Source organism: Accipiter gentilis, unplaced genomic scaffold (genome assembly GCF_929443795.1).
Source record: "Accipiter gentilis unplaced genomic scaffold, bAccGen1.1, whole genome shotgun sequence".
NCBI lineage: Eukaryota > Metazoa > Chordata > Aves > Accipitriformes > Accipitridae > Astur > Astur gentilis.
The window spans coordinates 640,389-653,613 of NW_026061188.1; the positions used below are offsets into that span (position 1 = coordinate 640,389).

General features: G+C 41.8%; 1 protein-coding gene and 1 long non-coding RNA gene across 3 annotated transcripts in view; one reads left to right on the forward strand and one right to left on the reverse strand.

Moving 5' to 3' along the window:
* Nucleotides 1-13,225, reverse strand: part of LOC126037534 (electroneutral sodium bicarbonate exchanger 1-like) — a 362,057-nt gene that overhangs the window by 297,829 nt on the left and 51,003 nt on the right. The window lies entirely within an intron of this gene.
* LOC126037539 (uncharacterized) overlaps nucleotides 1-13,225 on the forward strand; it is a 97,861-nt gene that overhangs the window by 15,843 nt on the left and 68,793 nt on the right. The gene's annotated exons all lie outside the window — the stretch shown is intronic.

Here is a 13,225-nt window from a genome sequence, read left to right on the forward strand (position 1 = left end):
TGCTGTGGCAACAGTTATTGTGACAAATGTAAGTGTTACGCCCGTGTTTGTTAATTCTAAACATCACATCTGATTTTCTGAAAGCAGAGGAGGGAACAAAATTACTTTGCTACCAGTTCTATTTTATGCTGAAGTATACCCTGGACGGGAAAGGGCTCTTCTGGTATCAAGGGCGAAAAAAACCAGGAAGCCTTTTCCCCTTTTTAGGTATCTAGTTAAGTCTTCTTTACAAGCGGAAGGACGAGTATGAGGAGAGTGGCTAATTGTGCAGGGGATTACAGTATTAGACACTGAATGCTTTTAGTTGGTCCACAGCCCTTTGTCTCATACAAAATTATATAGCCGACTATGGTGACTTACAGTGGTCTGCAACAAACGGATAGTTAGGCATTTAATCCACATTCTTCTCCACGGGAGAGTTGGTTAAAACCTTCAGAACTCGAACCTCCTAATGGTTTTTTGAACCTATTAATGAGGTTTTTTTGAAACATGTTTTGTTCATTAACCTTGAGGTTGGGGACTTCTCGCTGTACTAGATAGTGGGGAAAAAGACTAGCTGCAACATCAAGACACAGCCTATGCTACATCTGCAGATGTTCCAATGGTGAAATACAAAACTGTATAGTTATTTGCTGCATACTAGAAATTTTTTACACTATTGAACATTTATAGCTTCATGCTCTCAGTTCAAGACTATATTCACCTGTTAATCATAGACATGTCTTTATGATTGGTGAGAACCCCCAAAACTTCCTTAGTTTGGCTAAATACTGTTTTGATTATTCTAATTCTATGCAGGTATTAGAACAGCATTACTGGAATCGGAGGAACATATATGCCCAACGTGTCAGGAGACAGATGTTTCACCTGATGCTTTAATTCCCAACAAGTGCATACGCCAGGTAACATGACGACTTTTACATAAAGTGCTTGTAAGAAAAGGCTCTTTGTAAAAAGCGGAAAGGGAAGAAAATATTAATTTACATCTCCTTAAGCAAGGCGTAATTGAATAAGGCTAAATTGACTTTTCAAATGCACTGTTTGCTGCTGTCACAGAAGCTTACGACTCTTTAGAGATGATCTGGCAAATTCGGGTCCCGCTCTTACTGAACACGATTGCCTCGCTTTCACATTTGGCGTTAACGCTGAAGTACTTGAAATACAGGTCCTCTGAGCTACCAGTCATTAGTATCAGTGTTCAATGTGACGTGTTCATACATCTGTATGTTGGTTTCTTTGAGGATTGATGGCATTTACAGGAATACACGAGTAATTTTCCTCTGTGAAGGCTTCTGTTCGTATATCTGCTGAAGTTTCATCGTAGCTTCTTGTAAATGCTTTTCTGCCTCTAGGCTGTGAACAACTTCAAAAATGGAACTAGCTACACAAAAAAGCTCCATCAGCAGATTCAGCAGCAGCAGCAGCAGCAGCCGCCACCGCCTCCACCAGCACCCAAGACTGTTAGACCTCCCGCTGTTCTGGTGAGTGCCGCTGAACCATCTACATCTTCCTCTCTGTCAGTCAGCAGTTTGTTGGAAGAGAAGGTAAGCTTTATTTCAACATATGCAGTGATTCTTATATTGTAGTAGAGCTTCTTTTCCAACTGTCTGCGTTTATTCACAAGGGCTGTCGGCTTCCTGTGCGAAGACAAGCAGCATTAGCAAGTCGTCTGGGCCCCCAAGGACAGTCAATACCCACCACTGGTAAGGAACTGTAACTTTAGAATTCCTTTCAAAACATTATCTTCAGATAAACTGCATGGGATTTTTTGCTTTTTCCTCTCTCCACTCCAAAAGGTCATCCGGGGAGAGGCAGTACAATTGGCTCAGCAGGTGGCAGACCAGGCTGGGAACTGTAAGTATTATATAGAAATTCAATGTATTACTACTTGTAAGCTGTTAAACGAGGCCGTAGCACTTGACTTCTGCAACGGCTGCTTCATAGTGAAGTACGTATGCACAGATAGTTGTGGAGAATACAAGTGGTCGTTAATTTTTCAATGGCCTAATTTGAACTGGCTTTAACAAAGGGGATCTGTGCTTGCAGTGAAATTATTTAAAATAAACCTCCAGTACCTGATTGAGAAGAGGACTCTGACAAAGGAAGTCTTTTTGAGGAAACCAGAATTACCTATCAAAATTGAATACAGTTAAAGGATCAAGTGGAAAGGCACCCTTTTGGTTCCTGGCTGAACAGGACTGTAGAAATTGATTTCCCAGTAGGAGTCAGCCTCCACATTCTTTTTTTCTAACAACTTAGTTGATGCTGATTGAGCAAATTCTTGGAAAAGTCAACACTGCTCTGTTATGACCATTTTGAATGTCTTCAATGTAGTCAGCCCAAATAGCCAAGCTGCTTTCTCTCAGTTGGCGAGAGAGGAGTCTGTTTTATCTGTGACTGCAGGGTCAGGTCAGTCCTTCCTTTTAGTATATATGTGTTCTAGATAGGTAGATTGTAAGGGTGCCCTGTGTTTATAAAATCTTAAGATAAATCAAAACAAACCCCAGGATCCATCCCACAGATTGTCTAAAATCTCCAATCGAGTAAGCAGGAGAATAACAAGTCGGGGACAAGAGCAGGCCAAATACATCATGGTGAGGCAACGACGTAGGAAGCGTACGTGGAAGAAGATGAAAGAAGTTTGGGAGAAGATGAGTTACTATCTGTGCAGTACTTTGCAGATCAGAAGTGTGAAGAAGTGTGGGCACATGCGAGATGGGAGTCTCTTTTAAGCCTGGGCAGCCTCCGTCCACAGTCGCAAAGCTGAGTCTGAGGAGAGCAGACTGAGGGAAGTGTTGGGGGTGAGGATGTGGAAGGCAAGTAGGAGGGTCAAGAAATGAGTGTAGTCTCAAATGAACAGAGAGCAGGGAGAAAAAGGCTTCAGTTGAGAACAAGAAGTGCTTGCCACCACACTCCCGCTTCATTGGCTTTCCTTCTGTATTTGTTATGAAAATGGTATCATAAGAAGGAAAATACTCATTAGGAATATTTTGACTTATGAAGTGGAAGTTGACATACCCGTAAAGAAGACAAGGCAAATTAGGTCAGGGCCTAGTTACACTTGAAAGTAAACAGCCATTCTGACTGGGGAGAGTAGTTCATAGGACTACAGTCCTAATACCACCCCCCCACCCCCGCCAGCTTTTTGGAAAACGCCTAGAAAAAAAAGTTTGAAAAATGAGCTCATAGAGAAGGGGGGTGGGGGAGCCCACTAGGTGACTAAAAGCTACGTCTGTAGTTGGACAAAGCTACTCTGCGAGAGAGAAATCCATCTTCCCTCAGTGGCAGAGTAAAGGCAACAATTAGAAATCAGGAGTTGTAATAAGCTATCTTTTTAAAATCAAGTGTTGAGGCTGTCCTTCGAGCATTTCGTCATCCCATTCCAGCCAAAGTGGGTCAGATACCTTAAATAGTTCTAAGCGTCTCTTGACTAACCCAGCTAAGATTTGAAGCCGTCCATTTGTGAAGTAGGAAAATAGCCGGTTTGAATAATGGCATCATTAATCCCTGTAGCCTTAGGGTCTGGATATGGACTCTTTGACAAGCATGATGAGTTGTAGAGACCTTTTTAATGGGTGTCCCCCTTTTGCTACTAGTGTTTCTGTAGAGACCCTTGATCCATTAAGTACAGTTCTTACCTCCGGTGCCCCTCCTTTCTCTCTCCTGGCTTCAGCTGGTAATGCTCTGCCTGACTGGGCAGTGAGCTAGCGAAAGCAGATTTGAGCACCTTCTACAAGCAGAGCTTAACTTGTGCTGCTCTGCGTGCTGATGTACATCTCTTGGATTTAGATTAAACCAGATGTATGTAGAGCTAAGCCTCTGAGCTATAAAAGTGGAACGCTGTGTTAAGAGCACAAGGCTCTGCTAGCAACATTAGCTGCAGATTGGTTGATGTTTTCCTTCATCCTCTTCCATAGACAAAACCAAGGTAATGCTGCATTTACTGCAACAACTCTGTTTAACAGACCACTTTGTCCCTGCTCTGCAATCAACTCTAATGTCCTTTCAGAATCAGTAGAAGCACAGCCAATACATTGAACTAAAAGAAGCCAGTGTTAAATTGTCTTGTTTAATGTGATCGGGAAGCTGATGGGAATAATCTTAAGTCAAAAGTGCTGTGAAACTGAAATGGGTCCAAAAAAACTTGTGCTGTACATAGTGTCACCCTTAGTGGATTTCAAACCTTTTCATTTCCTGGCGATCAGTTCCAACTGTCTAGCGCAATGCAAATAAGCTGTCTTCAGATAGCAGCAACTTGGATCTTTTCTTATATCCACAAGTGTTTTTTAAAGAAGTTGCTTCTAAGTTAGGTCAAGTTATCTAAAAACCATAAGCAGGATCTTTCTTCCCTCATTTATATTAATGCTGGGCAAAAGGGCAGAAGCTGATTTGGAAACCTGTAAGTGGAAGGGTGTTTTGCAGTAAGGTGGTGGTGGTTGTTTTGTTGGGTTTTGTTTTTCTCTTTTGTGGAGTCTTCGGTATTTTATTTTCTCCCCCAGTACTCCTAGGCTGCAGAACCAGCCTCCAAGGCACTATGGAATGACTTCTGCAATTAGCTTGGCTCCTCCTACGGATAGAGATTCCATTCATACTCAGAAGCTGCTTGAAGCGATGAAAGCATTGGGGGTATTTGAAGAGGAGGAAGAACTGAATCACAGGTATAACAAGACTGTAAAATTTGTTAATGTCCTGGGGTTTTTTTAGGGCAAACTTAACATGAGTTTTCTTTACAGGCTGGTTGTTCTTGGCAGACTGAATAACTTGGTCAAAGAATGGATTTCAGAACTTGGTGAGAGCCAGGTAAGGTTTTTTGATAGGTTCTTATCAAAACAGCTGAAGCCTTTTAGTTTCTTTCAAAGGCGATACTACTAGGATTTATGCTAAAGTTCAACATTTAACTTCCTTCTTAAGTATCAAGGAGATCTGTAGTAAAAGCCATTGAAATAATGTATAAAAGATCCTTTAGATGAAGACCTTCAAGTCCTTGGGGCACTGAATAAGTTTGTGAAGTGGCTCTGTCAGTTGACTTGTAGCGGTTAACAAAGCTGAAACAAGACATTGTGGGGGGAGACAGATGGTAACAGGGCAGTAAACTTGCCCCAGACAGCCTACAGCACTCAATCTAGTTTGAAATTATTACTCTAGACTTGCCTTTGGTATGGCTCTTAGATGGTGTTCATTTATGTGGGTCTGCTGCAGGGAAGACTGATAATAGGTCTTTGTTTAAACTGATGAAGCGACTGCTACAGTACTCACCTTTTTTGTTGTTGTTGTTGTTGTTTGTGAGTTGCCAGCACTCCCTTCAGAAAAACAGAATCAGTCTATTAGACTAACAGCTCAGTATGGGAGGGAGAAGACATTGTTTATGGAGGCTGCTGTAGTCTTTCTAAGTAACTTCTATGCTAGTTAAACTTGCACGTAGGTCAACGTGTATCTTCTGTTCTCCAGAAAACTCTTTCTCTTCTACCCACAGAATCTTCCCCCTTCAGTAGTAGCAAATGTTGGTGGCAAAATATTTACGTTTGGTTCTTACAGGCTTGGAGTACACACTAAAGGTAAACTTTTGGTGTCTGGTCATAGTTGTAATGTTTGAAAGTGTCTTCCAACAGTAACAGAACAAATGGCATCTCTTTGCAGGTGCTGACATAGACGTGGCTTGTGTTGCTCCTAGACATGTAGAAAGATCGGATTTCTTTCAGTCGTTCTTTGAAAAACTGAAACGTCAGGAGGAAATAAAAAACCTAAGAGTAAGCAAGCTCTCTCCCTGATAGATTGTGCAACTCCGACAATAAGAATATTCCTGTTAAAGACTCCTATTGGTAGTGATTGTCTTGCAAACCAAAATGAAAAAGGGCCTTGTTTCTGAGCCCCTTCTAAAATACTGTCTACGCAGCATGAAAGTGTGGAAGTCAAGCTTTTGGTTCCCTTCCCCAGTGACTGTATGTCCGATCCGAATCTCTGTGGTTCACTTCTCCCCTACCCATGGTTTGGGAATGAGTGGGCTATAGTATCAAAAAGCAAGGTTGTGCCTAGGAGCCTTGCTTTCATCCTAGCTGTAGTAAGGGGCTTGGCAAGAAAGTAACTGCATGCAGGTAGAGGAAGGGGCAGCCTGAGAGCTAAGGGAGTTGAATGTGATGTGGAAAGGTTTCTGTCAGTACCTTTGCCATGGTGTTCCTTGGGTGTACTTTAGGACCTCTAATTCATTCTTCTCTGGTCCTGTTCTTCTCTGGCTACTCAGCCCGAGACTTTGTAGAAGAGATGCACAGTCAGCTTTGCATAAAGTCAGTAGCAGCTGTGCTGTGAATGTACAAAACTGCCTTGTAAAATGACCCTCCGGTGCATATGCTGTGTACTTTGCATATAGAACCGAACTCCTGAGAAGTGTTTCTCTCAGGCTGGTCTTCCTTGTGCAGACATTTTGAAAGACTTCACGTGCATAGCTAATGAGCCTTTGTTTAGGTGACCGAAGACAGGGTCAGTGGGCTGTGGCACAGTTCTGACGAGTGGGCTACAAAATTGAAAACTGTCCCATAAGGTAGCTGATAGCATCTCAGGCATGGTAGAAAATAAAAATACAGGAGGCTAGTGCGCGCTGCAAACGCGGACAGAATGTTCTCGATTTCTCTGGATGTTAACCAGGAGTAAGATAGCTACAGAAATGTCTTGCTTTTCTTCCTCACCACCAAGGTAAGTACCTTACAACCTCTGATACTGATGGCTCATTGTGCACTGTTTGTTCATTACAATACGTGATCAGCCTCCGGATCTCTTGGCTAAATAACTTGTTAAAGCTAGTATTATACCGTCTTAGTGCTATACCGCTTGCAGCTTATGAACAATTCTTCTGGTTTGGAAGCAACTCAGTCTTTATACTGAGTAGTTAGCAGTGTAAATTCTGCATTTGATCGTAGTTCAGGAGAAACATTAAAGTAGCAAACCATGTTTTCTTACACAGTTATCCTCTCCTTTCCAGGCAGTTGAAGATGCATATGTACCAGTTGTCAAGTTTGAGTTTGATGGCGTTGAGGTAAGCATTTTTTGGTTTTTTTTTTAAGTGAGTAAATTTTTTCTTGCTTTGGAATAGGATAACTTTTCCAGGGAGCTGTGACTGTGCTATTTTGGACCGCAAAGTATCCCAGGAGAAGACATTGCAGTAGAATGGGAGCTTATAGGAAAATAAGCCCCTAGGAAGCCTAGCAGGCATGGGAGCATCAGGGACATCTTTTTCTAGGCCTGTGCTGTAGACCAGGGTAGCCTGCTTGAATAGCATTTATCCCTAGGATCATGCAGAGTGGGAGCAGAGGCGGTGTCCTTGCTCAGTCTTCTTAGCTCTGCCAAGCTAGGTATCTACAGAGGGATGTGTACAGTGTAGTTCACTGTACGAATCGTGTGAGCAGACTAAATGTTTTGCTGCACATCCAAAATGAAGTGGTCATGGGACAAACAATCTGGAAAATGGAAAGTGAAAGTACTCATTTGACTCCCGCCTGGGTCTGTCAGCTGCAGGAATCCAGCTATCTTGAATACATCCTACACAATGAATCAAGACCTGCCTGCTGTAGTCCCTAAGCAAGTTACTGCTTGGTATCGCTATCACAAAGAGATTTATTCAGTGACCTTTTTGTGGCCTTCATCTGGTACAGACTTTCACAGGATAATCTTCTTGCCTCAGACTGTACTAAAAAGCAGATACTTCAGGATCAAAAGGGCTTACTGCATAAAGGAAATGCTCTCTCCTTTGCTGAAGTATAGTTGAGGTGACTGAACTTAAGTCTTAATTCTGTGAATTATTTTAAGTTCCCTTTTAATTGAAACTGTAAGTCTAGAGTAATCTTTTCCAACTTAAAATGCCCTCTTCCTTTCCCTAGCTTAAAAAGAAAGGGGTGATGCAGTGAAGGCTTTGTAAATAAAATTGGGAACTTCTAGAAATTGTATTGAGTCTTCTGGCAAATTAATCTCTTGGGAGATGTATCTATAGTCACATAATTCTAAATACAGATGTTAACCACTCTTTTTAGACTTGAGTAACTGTCCCCCACCAGTGTGCTCTTTGCAAACTGCGGGGCATTCTAACGGTTGGCACTTTTTCCCTCTTAAGATTGATCTCGTGTTTGCAAGACTGTCTGTGCCAATTGTTGCTGATAATCTTGATCTCAGAGACAACTCGTGTCTCAGAAGCCTGGATGTAAGATGTATACGGAGCTTAAATGGTAAGCATATTTGCACATCTTTAACAAGAAAATGTTACTAAAGTTGGTATGGAATGCACGTTGCACACCCCAAGTTTCTGTACAGGATGCAGAAATTGATCCCCTGTATACTTGAGATCTGAGGAGGTGGCGAGTGGGCTTAAATTCAGCTGTTTCAAGTTGTGTGTTTAGATAGACCTGTGTTTCATGTTTCTTCGATTGGGGGGTGTGTGGTGTTCCAGTTTGCCACAGAAACTGCTTCAGGTGAATAGGTAGAGCACTTGATAGAGAAGATTGTGTGGTAGTTCATTAAAAAAAAAAGGATATTTAAAATACCTGAAGCCGAAGTTGCTCACTGTTTAACGCTGACTGGTTTAATTGTTCCTGGCTGTCGAAAGAAACCTAGCTTTCGGAATCCTGTCGAAGGGCCTTATTGACAATTGTTGGCTGTAGTCTAAAGTATGAAAAAGCTGTTGAGGGTACCAGTTACCTGAGGTGATACGGAATGTGTAACCTCTAATTTGTTATGTTATGTGCCTGTAAGGTTATGTGTAACCTCTGATTTTTAAGGTAATACAAAGCAAGTAATGCAAACTTGTTTTCGTAGACTTGCAGGAGAAACTGTAAGCTATTGATCCAGTACAGCACAGAACTGACTCGTACCTGTTACCAGGAAGTGCTGTACTTCAACTGTTTTTTCTTACAGGCTGCAGAGTTACTGACGAAATCCTGCACCTAGTGCCAAATAAAGAGACCTTCCGGCTCACGCTCCGTGCAATTAAACTGTGGGCAAAACGTGAGTAATGTGATTGTTTGTGATCTTTAAACTTTCCAGAGGCACCTCGTGCTGAAAAAACAATGGCACTAGAAGTCCTTCATCTTTGGATAGCTGTTTAAATATCAGGTTTTAGTTCAAAACCTGTGTTTTAGTTTAGATTCAAGGACTGTCTGTGGGGTAGATTCTGTGGTTTTTTTTAATGGGGGTGGAGCGGGGAGATGAGGGGAGTGCCTACAAGACAAGGTGCTGCATTGCTTACCAGGAACCTGACTAGAAAGGATAAAAAATGCCCAGTGAAGTATAAAAGCTTGATAGATAAGGAATAAGAAAATACCGTTTGCGCATGTGACTAGAGCAAGTGCTAGAAGAATGGCAGAACCTTCTTCTCAAGGGAAGTTGGAGCGAAGCAGTAGCTGTAGCAGTGCAGGCAAATTTCAGAGTAGCGGTACTTTGGGAAGTGGTGTGGTAACGATTCTTTTTCGCATCGCTGTAAGGACCAACAGTTTTGGCCTCGTTGCACTGCAAAAATAACTGACTTGGAGGCTGAAGGGTGCTAGGTATTCTATAGATTGTGAAGGTGGTGCTGTAAATTTGAAGGACTATACTTGGGCATGGGAAGACTACAGGGCAACGACAATGTCTGCATTGTAGGACGTGGCATTTACTCCAACGTGCTGGGATTTCTTGGTGGGGTTTCCTGTGCTGTGCTAGTAGCGAGAACGTGTCAACTCTATCCAAACGCTTTGGCTTCTACTCTGGTGAACAAGTTCTTCTTGGTTTTTTCAGAATGGTAAGAGCTATTGATGACTATTTTGATTTGCGTAAAGCAGTAACACTTTCTGAGGTGGTTCTTTATATAAGATTTAGACCAACACCATTCAGTCCTACCCTGAATTACATGGCAGAGTCAGTGCCTGGCTTTTCTTGTTTAGGGAGTGGCCAAGACCTGTATTGCTGAAACAACAGGAAGAGAGCAATCTTAACTTAGCAGTATGGGACCCCAGGGTATGTAGACATGGAATTTGGAAGCCTTGAACCTTTCTTCTAAGCTAAGCTGCTGGTGCTGAGCACAATTGTTTTAACATCACAGGTGAACCCATCAGACCGATACCACGTAATGCCTATCATCACCCCAGCCTATCCGCAGCAGAACTCTACGTACAACGTATCTACATCAACGCGAGCGGTAATGGTGGAGGAGTTCAGACATGGTAAAGTTCTTTCCATGCTTATTAACTGCTTAAAAGGTGTCATTCTTGCAATATGAAACCACATTACCTGACTTGGTTATATTCCGTGCGGTGTTGTGCCCTTTTAGGCAGAAGAGTTCTCTGGGAAGTCTACCTGTTGCAGGCAACAAGGGAGCAGTTTTACAATGAACTGTTGTAGTAGGCGTGTATTGTGTCAAGGGAATTCCTGCTTTTTGATCTGTCAATTACTGTTCAAAACCTTTCTCTTGTAAAGTTTCTATCACGCTCTGCTAGTCTTAAAAACAAAATGGTAGTAAGGTTTTCAACCTTAATTGTAGGTCTTGCAGTTACGAATGAGATTCTCCAAGGAAAATCAGGCTGGTCAAAGCTCTTTGAACCACTGGACTTTTTTTCAGAAATACAAGTATGTATGAAATCTGTTACCTGAACTTGAAATGATTGCCGTACTGGTTAGCATAGTGACTTTTAGCTTGCAGTCGAAATACAAGATGGCATTGATATGTTTGTTTTTCAGAAGCTGGAGGTAGTCATAGGAATTTTGGTAAGGATAAGTATAGGGAAGATAGAAAAACTGTTTGTGTTTTGCCACTGACACTGTTTTTATTAACAAAAATACCAGCTCTGATACTTAGAATGCAGCAGAACACGATTCTGAAGGATGTAATCAGTTTTTCTTCAGTTAATACTGTGCTGCCTGCAGGATATAATGTGTCTTGTCTGGAAGTCATTTTCTATACATTTAAGGCAGTTTTGGTTTCATTTGAAGGAATATCAAGTCCTGAGCTAGAATGTTACTTTTTCTTTTCTTCTAGACATTATATTGTGCTGACTGCTAGTGCCTCTACTAAAGAGCATCACTTAGAGTGGTAAGTCTTGCTTTGAGTGTGGGTTCAATACATCACTGACGCTCAATTCAGTGTTGCGCTTCATTTGGTTAATACAGTTCACAAAACTAAAGTATTTGACTGTGCAGCTCGGCATGGAATACAGTAGGGAGGTAAGTAGACAGTTCCTCAGCAAAACTAAAAGCTTTCTTGTGAAGGGAAGTTAGCGTAAGTTATCTTGCTGTTTAAGAAGTTAAGCTAAAGACCTAAGTCATGATGAGAAGGAACAAAGAGGGTTAGCGTGCATATGCTCTGTGCCTTCTGGAGAAGCAGACTCCTTAGGAGTCTAAGGAGACTACTTACCCAAGGCTACTTCAGTTAGGAAGATGTTCTTTGTTGCAGAGACTGAAGTAAATGGGGATTACTTGATGTCATCAGATGTGTAGTGGACACTGGAGAGCTTGATCTTTTACTGACTTATAGAGCAGTGGTCTCCAAACTTTTGTGCACTCCTGTGAGCAAAACAAACAAAAACAAGTAATTTTTGAACACATAGTTGCGGTCTATATCTACTTCTTTACAAGTTACGTACACATTACTGAAGTTCTAATCTTTTCTTCCCGGACCCAGTGGATTGTCTTGTGCACCCCCTGGGGTACATCCCCCTCCGACACTTTGAAGACGACTGTTGTAGAGCCTTAGAAGGCTTGGTTTCATAGCTTTTTTACTGGATGCAATATTTAATTTAGGACTAGATTGCACTCAACGCTAAGTTGCTCTGGTAATGTAGTCCGCCTGTTCCAGAGCCTACTTTTCTCCAGTGAAGTGAAACAAGGCTGTTTAATCGGGGTGAAACCTGACCGTCTGCACAGAGTACCTGAATGGTGATAAATAGTGTTTACTACGTTTTAATCTAGTAGTGTGCTCAGGCATCTTGTGTTTAGTGCTGGAAATGATCATCTCGGCATGCTTGGTAGTGGATAGGTAAATTGCAGGAGTGCTGATCTACTTTGTGAAAGGTAATGTGAGAACCCCTTCAACTGTGGTTAGAGAAAATGACTGCTGCTGACGTGGTATTTGTCACTGTCTCAAGGCAGACATGCCAGTAATAACTTGTTGAACCTGTGTGAATGGGGTGACTAACTGTGAGTCTTGAAATAAGGGGAAACGGAGAGGAATTAAGGTACTGTAATGTGTGTGGTGTTCTTTTTCTGAAGAAACGAGTGCTTTGCCTGCCTTGCTCAAGTAAGCAAGGAAAATAGCTGTGTGTACCAGACCCCTGTTCTGAGGGCACCTTGGTTATACTTCAGGGTTCGGCTTGCGGTCTAAGGCAAATGATTGAATTCTTGAGCTACCTCTGAAAGACACCTTATCTCCTGTTTAAAAACAGCTCTAGTAGGTAATACCTCTTACCTGAACTTGTTAATGTGTTCGCTTAAAAATCGTGTCAGCTACAGCTTGATGTCAGTCGCAGTTAGGTATACAACAAGGAGTTCTGGGCAGAGGGCTTAGAGCCAAATAGTTTTTAATGTGAGATGTTTTAAGTGGAGAAGGCTTATTGTATCTCACAATAAAGATGAGGAAAGTTCTGGCTGCAGTAAAAGCTGACGTTTTTGCAGTGACAGAAATGGCAGCAAACGGGGCTTAGTTTTGCATCTGGGAAAATGAAAAGCAGAAGACAAACTTGCTTCCGTTTGCTATAAGAACAAGTTTAGTTCACCAACTCTTGAATGGATTTGGGAATAGATGGCACATCTCTGTTGTTCATCAACATAAGATACTTGTGAAGAACGTACAGAGTTCTGACTGCTTTCAAGGTATCAGTGTTTTAGGTAGAAGGGTAAAATGCCAGTACTTCATTTAAAAGAATAGCCTTGGTGGTCATGATACATTTCCTGGGTAAGTCTCTGATGAGACTGTGTTGACTGGATCGTTTGTTTATTAAAGGAACGATATTTTTCAGTTTGGCTGGAAGAGGGTAAACTCTTTTCACAGATCAGTCTGCAAGAAGAATAGCATCTTTACTCAGGTGTAATGGAAGAGTTGTGCTTGAGCCTTTTCTAAACGGTTGTTCTCCTTGATCTTTGGGGTAAAAAGGAGCTTTGCTGCACTTCAAAATGCAGCCAGAGGTGCTGGGAATCTGCTTCTTGTTGACATTTTCATCATAGGTTATATGTTGAAGTGTTGTGTCTGACCTGTTAAGAGTACAAGTTAAACTTACTT